Raw genomic sequence first — 12,883 nt, 5'->3', positions numbered from 1 at the left:
GGCTGCCAGGATTGTACTGGCCTCAGTCCAGTAGCTTGTCCTCAATTCTGGGGCCAGCCCTTCCCTGTGGGAGACTGCCCCGCCCCCTGGTCCCTGCTCATCTTCTTCCCAGGTCCTACCCTAAACATTCATTTAGCAAGCCAGGGCTGGAGGCTGGGACCACGGAAATGAGTAGGGTCGGACTTACAGCCTTCCTTCAGGCATGAGTTCACTGAGAGGCAGCGCTGGGCTCTGGTAGAGACTCTGGGTCAGACAACTTGAGTCCTGCTACTTTCTCCCCAGCGGACCTGCTCCAGACCCTCAACTTCCTCATCGCTCAGGTGGACTAAGCGGTTGCATAAAGGTGACAGTACGTACAGGAGTTGGGCCCTGCAGGCGGTAGCAGTTATTCTGCATCACTCACCAAACTCAGGGTTTGCCATGGGTCAGGCCGTATGCAGGCGGCTGGAGACAGGGATAAATCCATGTGGTTTGTGATGCCCAGGCAGGACCAAGAGGCACCTATGTGAAAGGCTAGAGCTCTGACCCCCTTGCTCCTTCTCTCCCCACCCTTTCCAAGATGCCTCCCTCCCACAAACACACAGGCCTGAATCCCCTGGGACAGCAAGTCTGGGGACCACCTCCCACCCAGGCCCATCTTTGACCCTTGGGCCACTTACGAATGCCTAGCCTGGTACTAGGGGTGGTGGGTGGGGGTATCAATCAGCATCTGAAAGCCCAAAGGAGCTTCATTTCGGTGGGCAGCAGGCTCACCCTCATCCCAGCCTGGAGGGGGAGAGTCCACCCACTGTGAGATGGGTGCTGGGTTCTTCCCACGCATCCCAGGGCCAGCGGGCCAACAGGAACAAGGGACCTAAGGGGCGGGCTGGAGAACTTGTCTGTAAAAGGGGATGGGGCACAGTGCCCTGCTGGTCTGTTCTAGGTGTGAGGAGGTACAGAGGCCCTTCTCCTGGCTCTGAAAGTAGGCACATCCTCCTTGGGGCTGTTGGAGGGAGCAGAGCATCCGCAGGTGTGAGGTGTTGAAGAGACCCCCCTCTCTGCCCTCCTGGCCACCTCCTTGCCTCACCCTCTGCTGGTTGGGCTGACCCAGTCCCAAGGAAGAGAAGCTCGGGACAGGAGTGGGCAATTCATGCCCCAAGCATGCCTGTCCTCTCTCTGAGCAACTTCCAGCATGGGCAAAGAGAAGACCCACATCAACATTGTGGTCATTGGCCACGTGGATTTGGGCAAGTCCACCACGACAGGGCCTCTCATCTATAAATGTGGTGGCATTGACAAGTTGACAGGTTTGAGAAGGAGACTTCAGAGGTGAGGCTGCTCTGCCTGCGCCTCCCCACCCCTCCTTCCTAGCCTTGGATTCCCTAGGAGGGACTCCTCCTTGTGGGGGAGGTGAACGCTCACCTCTGCTGAGCACCCGCTGGGCTGGTAGGTGCTTTCCCTCTCAATCATGCCAGGCAGGTGCTGTGGCTGCCATTTTCCAGGTGAGACAAATGAGGCTCAGAAGGGTTAAATAGCTTACCTGAGGATGGTGCCAAGATTTAAATCTCAGTGTGACACAGATGCCATGCCATATCTCAGGAGCTAAAGCTGCCATTTAGAAGCAGGGAAAGGATTTATTTTCCATGCATCTACCATGGACCTTAGGGGAGCCCCCATGGATACAGTGGTAAGGGCAAGCAAGCCTTGCCCCCCAGAAACTTCTGGCCACGCACTCTTCCATCACACAATAAGCTCCATAAGAGCATGAGTGTTGTAGGAGCCCAGGTCATGGACAGTGAACATGTCCTGAGAAACCTTGAAGGACTCCCAAAGGAAGGGATCTCCTCTGGGCCTTGGGGAAATGGGGTAGGTGTCTGTGACCACAAGGAGATTGGAACAGCAGGTGTAGAGCATCTGAGATGGAGAGTCATTGCCTGGTAGGACAGGAGACATGGGCCCTGAGCGTCCTGCCAAAGAGCCTGGTCACTTTCCTTGCAGCAACTAAAGGATTTCAGGCATGGGAGTGATGGGAATCAGGCAAGATCTTTTTAGGAAGAGCACACTGCTGCAGCATGGGGAGAACAGGCTAAAGGGCCCAACGCTAGGGGCTGAGAAGCAGGTCGGGAGGTTGTTGCCATCGACCACGGGAGTGAGGACGGTGGCCTGGGCTCAGGCAGCAGCAGTGGGGATGGAGAGTAATGGGTGGAACCCAAGGATGTGGAGGTGGGGAATCCACAGAACTTAGGAGTTAGCTGTAGAGGAGGGGGTGGCCCCCAAGTTTCCAGCTTTGACAATTGGAAGGTCAGTGACTACCAGAGGCAGAGTTGATCTGGAGTCCGAACAGGTCTGCTCTAGACGTGGGAAATCTGAGGTGTCCACGGGGCTTTCTGTGCACACATCCAGGAGGGCAGCTGAATATTGAAGTCTGGAGCTCAAGACGGAAACCCAGGCTAGAGACTAAACCATGGGAGTGAGGCTGGAAAGGGTGACGGACAGAGCCCTGGGATGGGCAGAGCAAGACTCCATGCAGGGGAAGGAGAAGGGAGAGCCAGGGATCTTAGAGTTGGTGAAGCATCAGACAAGACCGGAGTAGTCTGTAGAACCAGCTGCTGCAGAGATAGAAATAGGATGGAGGAGAAAAAGCAACAGGTCATAAATCAGTGCCATCAGCTATTCTCCTCATCTTGGCTTCCTCGGGTATAGTCAGAATTGTTGTGGGGGCGCTTACGTGGCAGGGGCTGCCAAGGAAATCGTTAGAACTGTGAGAAAGAGACTTGTCCATAGCTAATATGGTAGAAGCCTAGCCATTTGCTATGGAAAAACAAATGAACTGTTGTGGTTCTCAAACTTTCTGGTCTCAGGAACCCTCTGCATTCTTAAAGGCACCCCAATGAGTTTGTTTATGTAAATTAGATCTATATATTTATGATATTCAAAATTAAAACTGAGGTTTAAAAATGCTTCATTCACTTAAAAATAGTAGTAATAAACTCTTATATTAATGTAAATGTGACACTTTTTTATGTATGAAAAATAACTGTTTTTCTAAACAAAGAATCTTGGGAAGGTGACATTTTTGCTGATTACCTTTAATGTCTGGCTTAATAGAAGACAGCTGGATTCTCATCTGTTTCTGCAATCAACCTGTTGTGATTTCACTTGTCATGTAGCCTCTAGAAAACACCACTGCACAATGATGAGAAAATGAGAGAGGGGAAAAGGCAAATAATGTCTTAGCATTATTAAAACAGTTTTGACCATGCAAACCCTAAAAGGTTTCGGCGTCCCTGACCACTCTTGGATAGCTGCTTATCTAATGAATATTCTAAACTCTAACGGACTTCATAAAATAGAAGTTCCTACAGTAGCGAAAGTTAGGACACATGGGTTCTATCTTTCAAACTAATTAGGTTTCTTGAGGAAGCCACCTGGTCTCCAATCTTTCCTTTTCTCCACTCTTCCCTCTAATTAGAGCCAAAATGAACAGATGCTCAGGACCCCAGAGCTGGCAAGTGGTAGAGTATACCCAAGACCAGCATGTCAACTTGAATATGCTACCAGAAGCTGGTAGGGCTGAAACCAGCTCAACTTCCCCAGGCTGCCATGGTTAATTATCAGTCATAGATACCACTTAACTAACATAGGGTAGGGGTTAAGATTTTGAACTTGAGTCTGATGCTTTGTGGTTCAAATCCTGATGCCATTGTTTATTAATCCTATGATCTTGGGCGAGTCAGTTAATTTCTTTGTTACTTCGTCTGCAAGATAAGGGTAATACTTCACTAAGTTGTTGTGAGATTAAATGAGCTAACCCACGTTAAGTGCTTAAAACAGCTCCAAGTTCAGGGTCAGCATTACTTACGTGTTTGCGATTACTGATGTGAAGGCTTGCTGACCTTGTGCCAGGTCCACATGCCTGCCTAGGCACTTTATCATTTGGCCCTGGGTCACTGTGACTCTCAAACCAGCTCTGAAAGAGAAACTTAATTATACAAGTAATAAATTCTATTGTTTGAAAAATTCAAAGGTCTCTCCCTACACTGCCCTGTTCCCATCCCTTTGACTCATTTTGGAACGCCCTTCTTGGTTGATGGGGCAGCTTTGGATATAGGGGTGACCCTGGGCCTTTCCCTCTTATTCCAGGCCCAGGTGGGAAAGGCTCTTTCAAGTATGCCTGGGTGCTGGACAAGCTGAAAGCAGAGTGGGAACGTGGCATCACCATTGACATCTCCCGTGGAAGGTTGAGACCAGAAAATACTACATCACCATCACCAATGCCCCAGGTCACCGTGACTTCAACAAGAACACGATCACAGTCACCTCTGTCATCTTGGCTCTGAGTCATCTTGGCTCTGCTTCAGGGATGGGCAGTGTCTCTTGGCTCTGCTTTGGGGGTGGGCAGTGGGTGTCCCACCAGAGTTGTCTTGGCTCTGCTTCGGGGGTGGGCAGTAGGTGTCCCTGGCCAAGTCTGAGTTGGGCCTTCTCCCCTCTGTCACTTGGGCCAGGCAGACTGCACTGTGCTGATTGTGGCAAGCAGTGTAGGTGAACTTGAGTCTGACATTTCCAAGAATGGGCAGACCCATGAGCATGTACTCCTGGCTTACATGCTGGGTGTGAAGAAGCTCATTGTGGCAGTCGATAAGATGGACATCATGGAGCCTCCTTACAGTAGCACATGCTTTAAGGAGATCAGCAAGGAGGTGAAGGCCTATATCAAGAAGATTGGTTACAACTCTGAAGCTGTCGCCTTTGTGCCCATCTCAGGCTGGTATGGGGATAACATGATAGAACCCAGCACCAAGGTGAGAACTGGGATGGGATTAATTAAATGCAACCTTCCCACTCAAATCTTTGAGTGTCTTTGAGAATATAATACCCAGAATTTATAGCATGCTAATGGGCCAATCACTGTGAATGATCCCCATTTTACAGATGAACAGAGGTTACTCAAGACTACACAACTAGTAAGCATAGAGCTGCATTGTGCAATGTAGCATTTAGTTACATGGGGTTATTAAGATTATTTTTTTTAAGATTTTATTTATTTATTTGAGAGTAAATGAGAGAACACAAGTGGGTGAGGGGAGGGATGGAGGAGAGGGAGAAGCAGACTCCCCACTGAGCAGGGAGCCTGATGCAGGGCTTGATCCCAGGACCTTGGAATTATGACCTGAGCTGAAGGCAGACAATTAACTGAGCCATCCAGGTATTAATTTTAATAATTTAAGTCGCACAAAATCATTTCAGCTCCTTAGTTGTATTAGCTATATTTCAAGGACTGCACAACCACATGTGGCTGCCATATTGGACAGTGAGGTTACAAAATATTTCCATCATTGCAGAAAGTTCTGTTGAGCAGTCCTGGCAAAGTATGGAATTCTAGTCCATGCTCACAGCATCTACTTCTCTAGGCAAGTTAGGAAGTGTCAGGGCAATATAAGTGTGTCTAAGATAGAGTTACCGTGCTCATGGATCCCAGATTCTAGCAGTGTTTAAAATTATTAAATGAGTGTCTCCCTACAAAGGAAGTCTATCTCTGGCATCAGACCTGGGGTCAAACCCCAGCTTTCTCCCTTGCCCACAATAAGGAATTAATATTCTTAATATTAATTTCTAATGGACTCACTTCATGGGACTGTGAGAATTAAATGAGATCAGCTCATGCATACAGTTAGTGCTCAAATACTAGCTGCTATCCCTTACTACTTTATTGCCTAAAGCCTACCTTTTCCACAACTGTCTTGAGGGTTCTTAGCTTTTTCTTCCACGTTTACATAGCATAATCTTTATCTGAAGATAAAAGTAATGTCTAACATTTTTACAATGACCCTTTCATGCAGATATGAAGCATAAACTTCATGGCTTATAGATAACCTAGTTTTCATGCAGTTCTTTCTAGATATCCACAGCTGGACTAAAACTGTATGTAATTTTCTATAAAACTCCTTATTTTTAAAATTTCCTTTGCCATTTAAACATGTTGAATACTTAGTGGGTGTTTTATGTTGTAGATCACAGAGGTGTATTAGACTGTGTGGTCATACCCTTTATTAAGGGAAAATGGTATTGAGAGATTACTATGTGCCACACACCAGACTAAACACTTTACATGCACACAACCCTGTAAAGAAGGCATTTTATTCCCATGTAAAATAAGAGAACTTGGTCACAGTGTAGTTAACTAATAGCCCAAGGTCACCAGCTTCTAAGAATATTGTTTCTAGTTTTATTAAAAACTGCCATAAGCATCTTCATAAATAAATCCTTGCATGTGTCCTCAACTTAATTAGAATAAGTTTCTAGTGAAACAAAGGGTAGGCATTATCTTCGACTCTTCTGACACATACTGCCCAATTGTCCTTAGGAAAGATTAGAATTATCACTGGGCAGTGAGTTCCTTTGGGTGGTACGTTGATATTTGCATACTGGCCACTGTCCTTGGTGCTGAAGGTGTGGTAGCAAACGAGATGACACGGTGCTGGGACACTAATGGTCTTCTGGAGATGGTGGTAATATAGTGGATGATGACAAGTGCTAAGAAAAAGGTAAGGGTGAGGGAGGCATGGTATGATCTGTTCCTCTATATTGGGTGGTGAAGGGGGCGGTGGGGGGCTCTTCTAAGCAACAGTAGAACAGAAACCTGAAGCTCTGATGCCCATTTCCTCATTTCCTAAGTATTACCACATAGTTCAGCTAGTGAAATAGGGGATTTCATTCTTTGTACCTTTGGGTATTTATTAGGCATCTAATATGTTCTAAAGGATTTTATTTATTCATCTGACAGAGAGAGAGAGTGTGTACGTGCTTAGGCAGGGGGAGAGGCAGAGGGAGAAGGAGAAGTAGGCTCCCCCTTGAACAGGAAGCCTGATGTGGGGCTTGAGCCCAGGGTCATGACTGAACTGAAGGCAGATACTCAACCGACTGAGCCACCCAGGTGCCATATCTAGTATGTTCTAAATGCTAAAAGAACAAAACATGAAGTCAGTGGACTGGATAGTAGATTTAGGGTTTAGCCTCCACTTTCAAGAAATACCTGTGACATCAGAGACCTCAGTTTCCCCATTTTTAAGATGGGGATAATGCTGACCTCATAGGCTTAGTTAGGCCTCTGAGTTGGCATAGAGCCAAGTTAGTTGCTAAGATCATCAAACTAACAGAAGAGCTTATCTTCATCAATGAGGCTGGTGTTTGAGCGGGAAGTTGGCCCATAGAAAGGCGTCAACTGGAATCCCAGTTAACTGATCCATATCTGAAGGCAAAGATGATATCTCTGGTGAGCTTTGGCCAAGGTTTTTAGAGAAGCAAATATGGTATCAACTTAAAAGGCTTGTATACAATGCATTGTCATCCTTAAGGTCATATCCTTCTAGAAGGCCTTATGCTCAATAATGCTGCCCTTGCCTAAGATGTTGGGGAACAACTAGTCTTTAGAAGGTATAAATGTTAGAGTATTTGAGTCTTGTTTGCATTCTCATTCCTGAATCATACTTAACTGTACTGCATGTTTTCTCTGCTCCTCCTGTATAATGAGCAGATGAAATGAGACCCAAGGACTAATCAGATTCAAGGAATCTCTGCTTCCTAAAAATATTGGCTCAAGTGAGGAGCAACACCTGCAAGATTTAGAGTAACGGCCACCATTTAGTGGGTGTATAGTACATGTCGAACATTGTGCTTGGTGGATTGTGTGTGGTTTTTTGTGCCTTTACTTAAGCCTGCAAGGTAGGTGGTGATATCTGTTTCATAGATGAGGAAGCTGAGTCTCAGAATGCATTAAAAAATTGGGACGCCTGGGTGGCTCAGTCAGTTAAGCGTCTGCCTTCAGCTCAGGTCATGATCCCAGTGTCCTGGGATCGAGTCCCACATCGGGCTCCTTGCTTGGCAGGGAGCCTGCTTCTCTCTCTCTCTCTCTCTGCCTGCCACTCTGTCTGCCTCTGCTCGCGCGTGCTCTCTCTCGCTCTCTCTGACAAATAAATAAGTAAATTCTTTAAAAAAAAATTGCTTGAGGTCCCATGTTCAATACATGTTGGCACCTGGGACAGGCTCCCTCAAGCTAAGCAAGCTGCACATTTGGTGGCTTTTTCAGATGTCCTGGTTTAAAGGCTGGAACATCATCAGGAAGGAAGGAAACATGGTGGGCATGACACTGCTAGAAGCCCTGGACTCCATCATGCCCCCTGCCCGCCCTACGGATAAGCCCCTGTGGCTGCCTCTGTAGGATGTATACAAGATTGGGGGTGAGTATATGTTATATCGGGGTGCTTGGAGTTGGGAGCTCACTGAAGTCTGGCTGCTGACAGCTCTGGTTGCTTTGTCCCCCCAGGCATCAGCACCTTGCCCATGGTGTGGGTGGAAACAGGCTTCCTCAAGCCAGGCATGGTGGTGACCTTTGCCCTCTGCAACATCACCACAGAGGTCAAGTGTATAGAGATGCACCACGAGGCCCTGGCTGAGGTCCTGCCTGGAGATAATGTGGGCTTCAATGTGAGGACTGTGCCAGTGAAGGACATCAGGCGGGGCTATGTTGTGGGAGACAGTAAGAATGACCCACCCTCGGAAGTAGTGAGGTTCATCTGCCAGGTGAGGAGGCCCATTTAAGGGGTGTCACCTGAGACAGCCATGCTGTCCTATGAGCAGAATGATTCACTGGGTCATCCAGGAAGTGGGCACTGACCTGCAGTGTAGGTAGAGTCAGACTGTCCAGGTTAGAATCCTGACTATAACTTCTTTGTCACTTTGCCCTTAAACAAAACAATGCAGTTCAATGGTCTTGTTCATTTCCACAGTATGGTCTTAAAGACTTAAAGTAGTCAGTTTCAAATCAGGTGGGTTAGAATCACCTGGGATGAATCTCAAAAATGCAGATTCCTAACATTTTCCCCAGTGGTTCCAGGGAGTGATTTGGTAGACATGGGTGGAAACTGGGAATCTGTATGTTAGAGCTCTCGGGTGTTTCTTTGGCCCCGAGTTAGAATGTGGAGGCTGTTCTGACTGCAACGCCTGGCACATTCTTGCTTCTGAAGATGGAGGCTGGCACTATCTCGCAGTGAGTTTGGGAGCATTACACGAGGTAATGATAGGTAAAACAGCTGACCTCGGGCCAACAGGTCACCTAACAAGTTAGTTAGTTGCTACTGTAATGCATTTTTCTAAATGGCCGGGAAAGGTAGTACATAAATAACATGTATGTGTGTGGGTTTTAGTATCACTCATCCCCAGCTCCGCCACTTCCTGCTATTTCATCATGGGTAAATCATCCAGGCCCTGTGCTATGCCAATTAAATTAGAATGCATGAGACATGCTTAGCACAGAACTTGGTATACTCTACAAATGTTCAAACGCTCACTGTAATTTAAAGTGTGTCCAAGATGGGACACCTGGGTGGCTCAGTCAGTTGAGCATCTGCCTTCAGCTCAGGTCATGATCCCAAGGGTCCTGGGGTCTAGAGTCCCATGACAGCAGGAAGCCTGCTTCTCCCTCTGCCTGCCTGTTCTCCTGCTGGTGCGCTTGTTCACTTTCTCATAGACACATCCATCCATCCATCCATACATACATACATAGTGTTCAAGCTGCCTGACCCCTTAGCTGGTTAGGACTACCTTGCCTGGAGGATGCTGGGCTGACACCCTCCTGGCTCCCATCCCACCCTGGGTTCCAGATGATCACTCTCAACCACCCTGGCAGCATGGCAGCTGTCTGCTCACCAGTTCTGGACTGCCACATGGCTCACATTTGCAGACCTCAGGGAGAAGACTGACTGGTGCTCGGGCAAGAAGCTGGAAGACAATCCCAAAGCCCTGAAGTCTGGGGACTCGGCCATCATTCAGGTGATTCCAGGAAAGCCCATGTGTGTGGAAAGCTTCTCAGAGTACCTGCCCCTTGGTAAGCACCTTGGACAGCACCTGGATCCTAGGACCTGCCTCTTCCTCCTCCTGGAGCCAGGGAGCCAACGTGTCACTCCCAAGCCAGGTTGCAGAACCTGGTCAGAAGGACCAGAGTTCCAGATTAGAAGGGGGGGTGGGGAGAAAGAAAAAAAAGGAAAGTGGCTTGCCTAGGGTGACACAGCAAGTCAGGGCCACTTTAGAGCCTTGTTACTCAAAGTGTGGTCGGTGGACCAGCAGCGCGGGCATCCCCTGGGAGCGGGTTAGAAGTGGAGAACCTCAGGCACCATCCAGACCTGCTGAATTCAAATCTTCAGCTTCACAAGATCCCCAGGTAACTGGGATGCACATCAATTTGAGAAACTCTGATTTAGAGGAAGTGAATAAAGCAGAGATTAGTAAGGATTTTTCTTTTTCCTTTTTCTTTCCTTTTCTTTTTCCAGTGTAGTGGTTTTCAAACCTGGTGGATAATCAGAACCACTGATGGACCCTATTAAACCCAGAGGCTCAGACCCCGAGAGATTCACCTGGTCAAGGCTGCAGCCTAGGAGTCTGTTTCAAGTATATTATGCATGGCTAGGTTTGAACAATTAACTTAGAATGTTCTGAATTCAAATATATAGGGAGTAGGCAATTTTACATAGTGCCTGCTCTGTGCTAGATGATATTTGTAAACAAGTCCTTGCCATCAGGGCCTCCCAGTTAATGGGGAAGGGGGTGAATTTCAAAAGGCTAATTTTAGAGGTGGGCCACAGGAGTTGCCACATGAATCTTGCAAAGCTGGTTTAGTTCTTTCTACTTCTGCCAAAAATACTATGAGGTTGAATCCAGATGCCAAAGCCTTGCCCTCCATAACTTGAAATCAGAGGAGCATTCAGGAACCTCTAGGAGAAGCAATTGCCAGGTTCACAGCTGAATGTATATGAGATCCATCATATGGGTGGTTGTGATGGGCACAGAGATGGAGCTAGCTGCTTGGAGGAGGCTGGGAGTATTACTATTAGCATGTGGTGGGTGCACTAAAAGCAAAGTTTTCCCTGTGACCTTTACTTATGGAAGTAGGACAGTCCAGTGGCTAAAAATGTAAGTGCTGGTGTGAGACTTTCTGGGTTTTCAACCATCACAGCAAAGTGACCTTCTACTTCTTTGCCCCAGTTTCCCCAACTGTAAAATAGACATAATGAGATGTACTATGAGTTCCTGAAGTTAATGCACTCCTATGTATAATTCAGAGTATCACTCACTTGACCTCTTGTGCCAGTGTCCTATAGCTCGTGCGCTGGTAACATTTGCCACCTGTTTCTTCATGCCCTGTGTCCTAGGTCGCTTCCCTGTGCGTGACATGAGGCAAATGGTGGCTGTTGGGGTCATCAAGGCTGTGGAGAAAAAAGCAGTGACTGGTGGCAAAGTCACCAAGTCTGCCATGAAAGTGGCCAGGAAGTGAGCAGTGAGCCACAGCTGGAAAAGAACGGCTCAAGGAGAAGCCTTAGACTTACTCTTCTCTTGCCTGAATGGTCTTAAATCTGTCCTGCTAATGCACTTTTCTTTTTGCTGATGAGTTTGAGGCATGGGAATAAAGCACAGCAAGACTTTTTGCCTCTGCCTCTGCTGACCTTGATGTTGTAAGCAAGGAGGAAGCAGGTGGGGTGCTCAGTCTAATGCTACCCCTCATCTTCCTTCTGGTGCCTGACTGGTGCAAGAACCAGAGAGCTAGGGTCACAGGAAGGAACAGGTGTAAAGGGGAAAGTCTAGGGCAGCTTTTGGCCCAGGCCAAGTTCATCAGCTCCTAGATGAACGCCAAGACTCTGGTGTTAAACTGCCTAATTTAAATAGTGTCTATAAAAGTTACTGATCCTTCTGTGTGCTATGCTCATCTGTAAAACAGGAAAACAACAGTATCTTCCTCCACAGGGATGCTGAAGTTTGAGTGAACTGGTACCTGCTGGGCATGGTAATCAGCTACTCTCATTCACATGGTGTGGACACTGGAGGCAAGTGAGCACTATTACAGGGAAGTTCCGTTGCAGAAAAGTTGAGAGGAAGGGAATGAGCCTGAGATTTGTAGGATGAGCTGTTTTATATTTCCTAGGTATATATTTCCCTCAGGTTACTTTAACTTTAGTTTAACAAATTAAGTCACAAAGTTGCAAGAGGCCATTTCACCCAGATTCCCCGAATCTTATTTACCACTTTTTCCCTGATTTGAAAGTAAGCTGAAGACATGATGGCCATTTACAACAAACACTGTAAATCCAACAATATTCTCTGATATAACCAAGGTCAAGTAATCAGAATGAAGATACTAAATTAACATGGGTACACCTCTGAAATCTGCAGACTTGATTCAGACTTTGTCAATTATTCCAAAAACATGCTTTATAGCAAAAGAAAATCCAGGATCGTGTGTTGTATTCTGCAGTCTTGTCTCTTTCTTCCAAGTTTTGGAGCAGCCTCTCCCTTGGCTCTGCTCCTCCCAGAGGTTTGTTTGAGGCCTGGGATCTCGATCCTGGCTAGCTACTGGCTGCCTGATGGAGGAAGCTCAAAGGTGCAGGTTGTGAGGAGGGGTATCTCTTTGCTCTCCTCCATCAGCCCAGCTTTCCTGAAGTCCCTTGCATCCCTACCTAATGAAACCAGAAGAGCCTGGGGGATTTTACCTCCCCTGTAGCAGTGGGAGAAGGGAATTATGGCAGAAGTAAGAGGCTTGCCTCCTTTTCCACCAAAGCCCTTTGCCCATTTATTCCTGTTAGAGAAACTGGCAGATTCAATACCAAGTTCTCCCCGGGATGTGGGTCCTGCTGCTGAGGATTAGCGTAAACCAGAAAGCCCTATTATTGTTTGCCACTGGAGCCTGTCAGAGACTAATCTGCAAGCCATTTTTGTGAGTGCAGGATGACTGTTGATTATAAACCATATCTAACACTTTTTGGCAGGGTGGAGGGTAAAGAGTTGCTTGGATATAGTGAGTTTATATTTAGAGTAACCCTTCTTGTGGGCGCCTGGGTGGCTCAGTGGGTTAAAGCCT

At 47.1% G+C, this 12,883-nt stretch overlaps 1 pseudogene; it reads left to right on the top strand.

Moving 5' to 3' along the window:
- The first annotated feature begins 1,171 nt into the window (after positions 1–1,171).
- LOC111154818 lies at positions 1,172–11,305 on the top strand (annotated as a pseudogene).
- Positions 11,306–12,883: the final 1,578 nt, after the last annotated feature.

The sequence above is a fragment of the Enhydra lutris genome, unplaced genomic scaffold (genome assembly GCF_002288905.1).
Source record: "Enhydra lutris kenyoni isolate GAN:26980312 unplaced genomic scaffold, ASM228890v2 scaffoldscaffold38, whole genome shotgun sequence".
Lineage (NCBI taxonomy): Eukaryota > Metazoa > Chordata > Mammalia > Carnivora > Mustelidae > Enhydra > Enhydra lutris.
The sequence above is the reverse complement of the archived record's forward strand: the minus strand, read 5'-3'. Positions and strand labels throughout refer to the sequence as shown.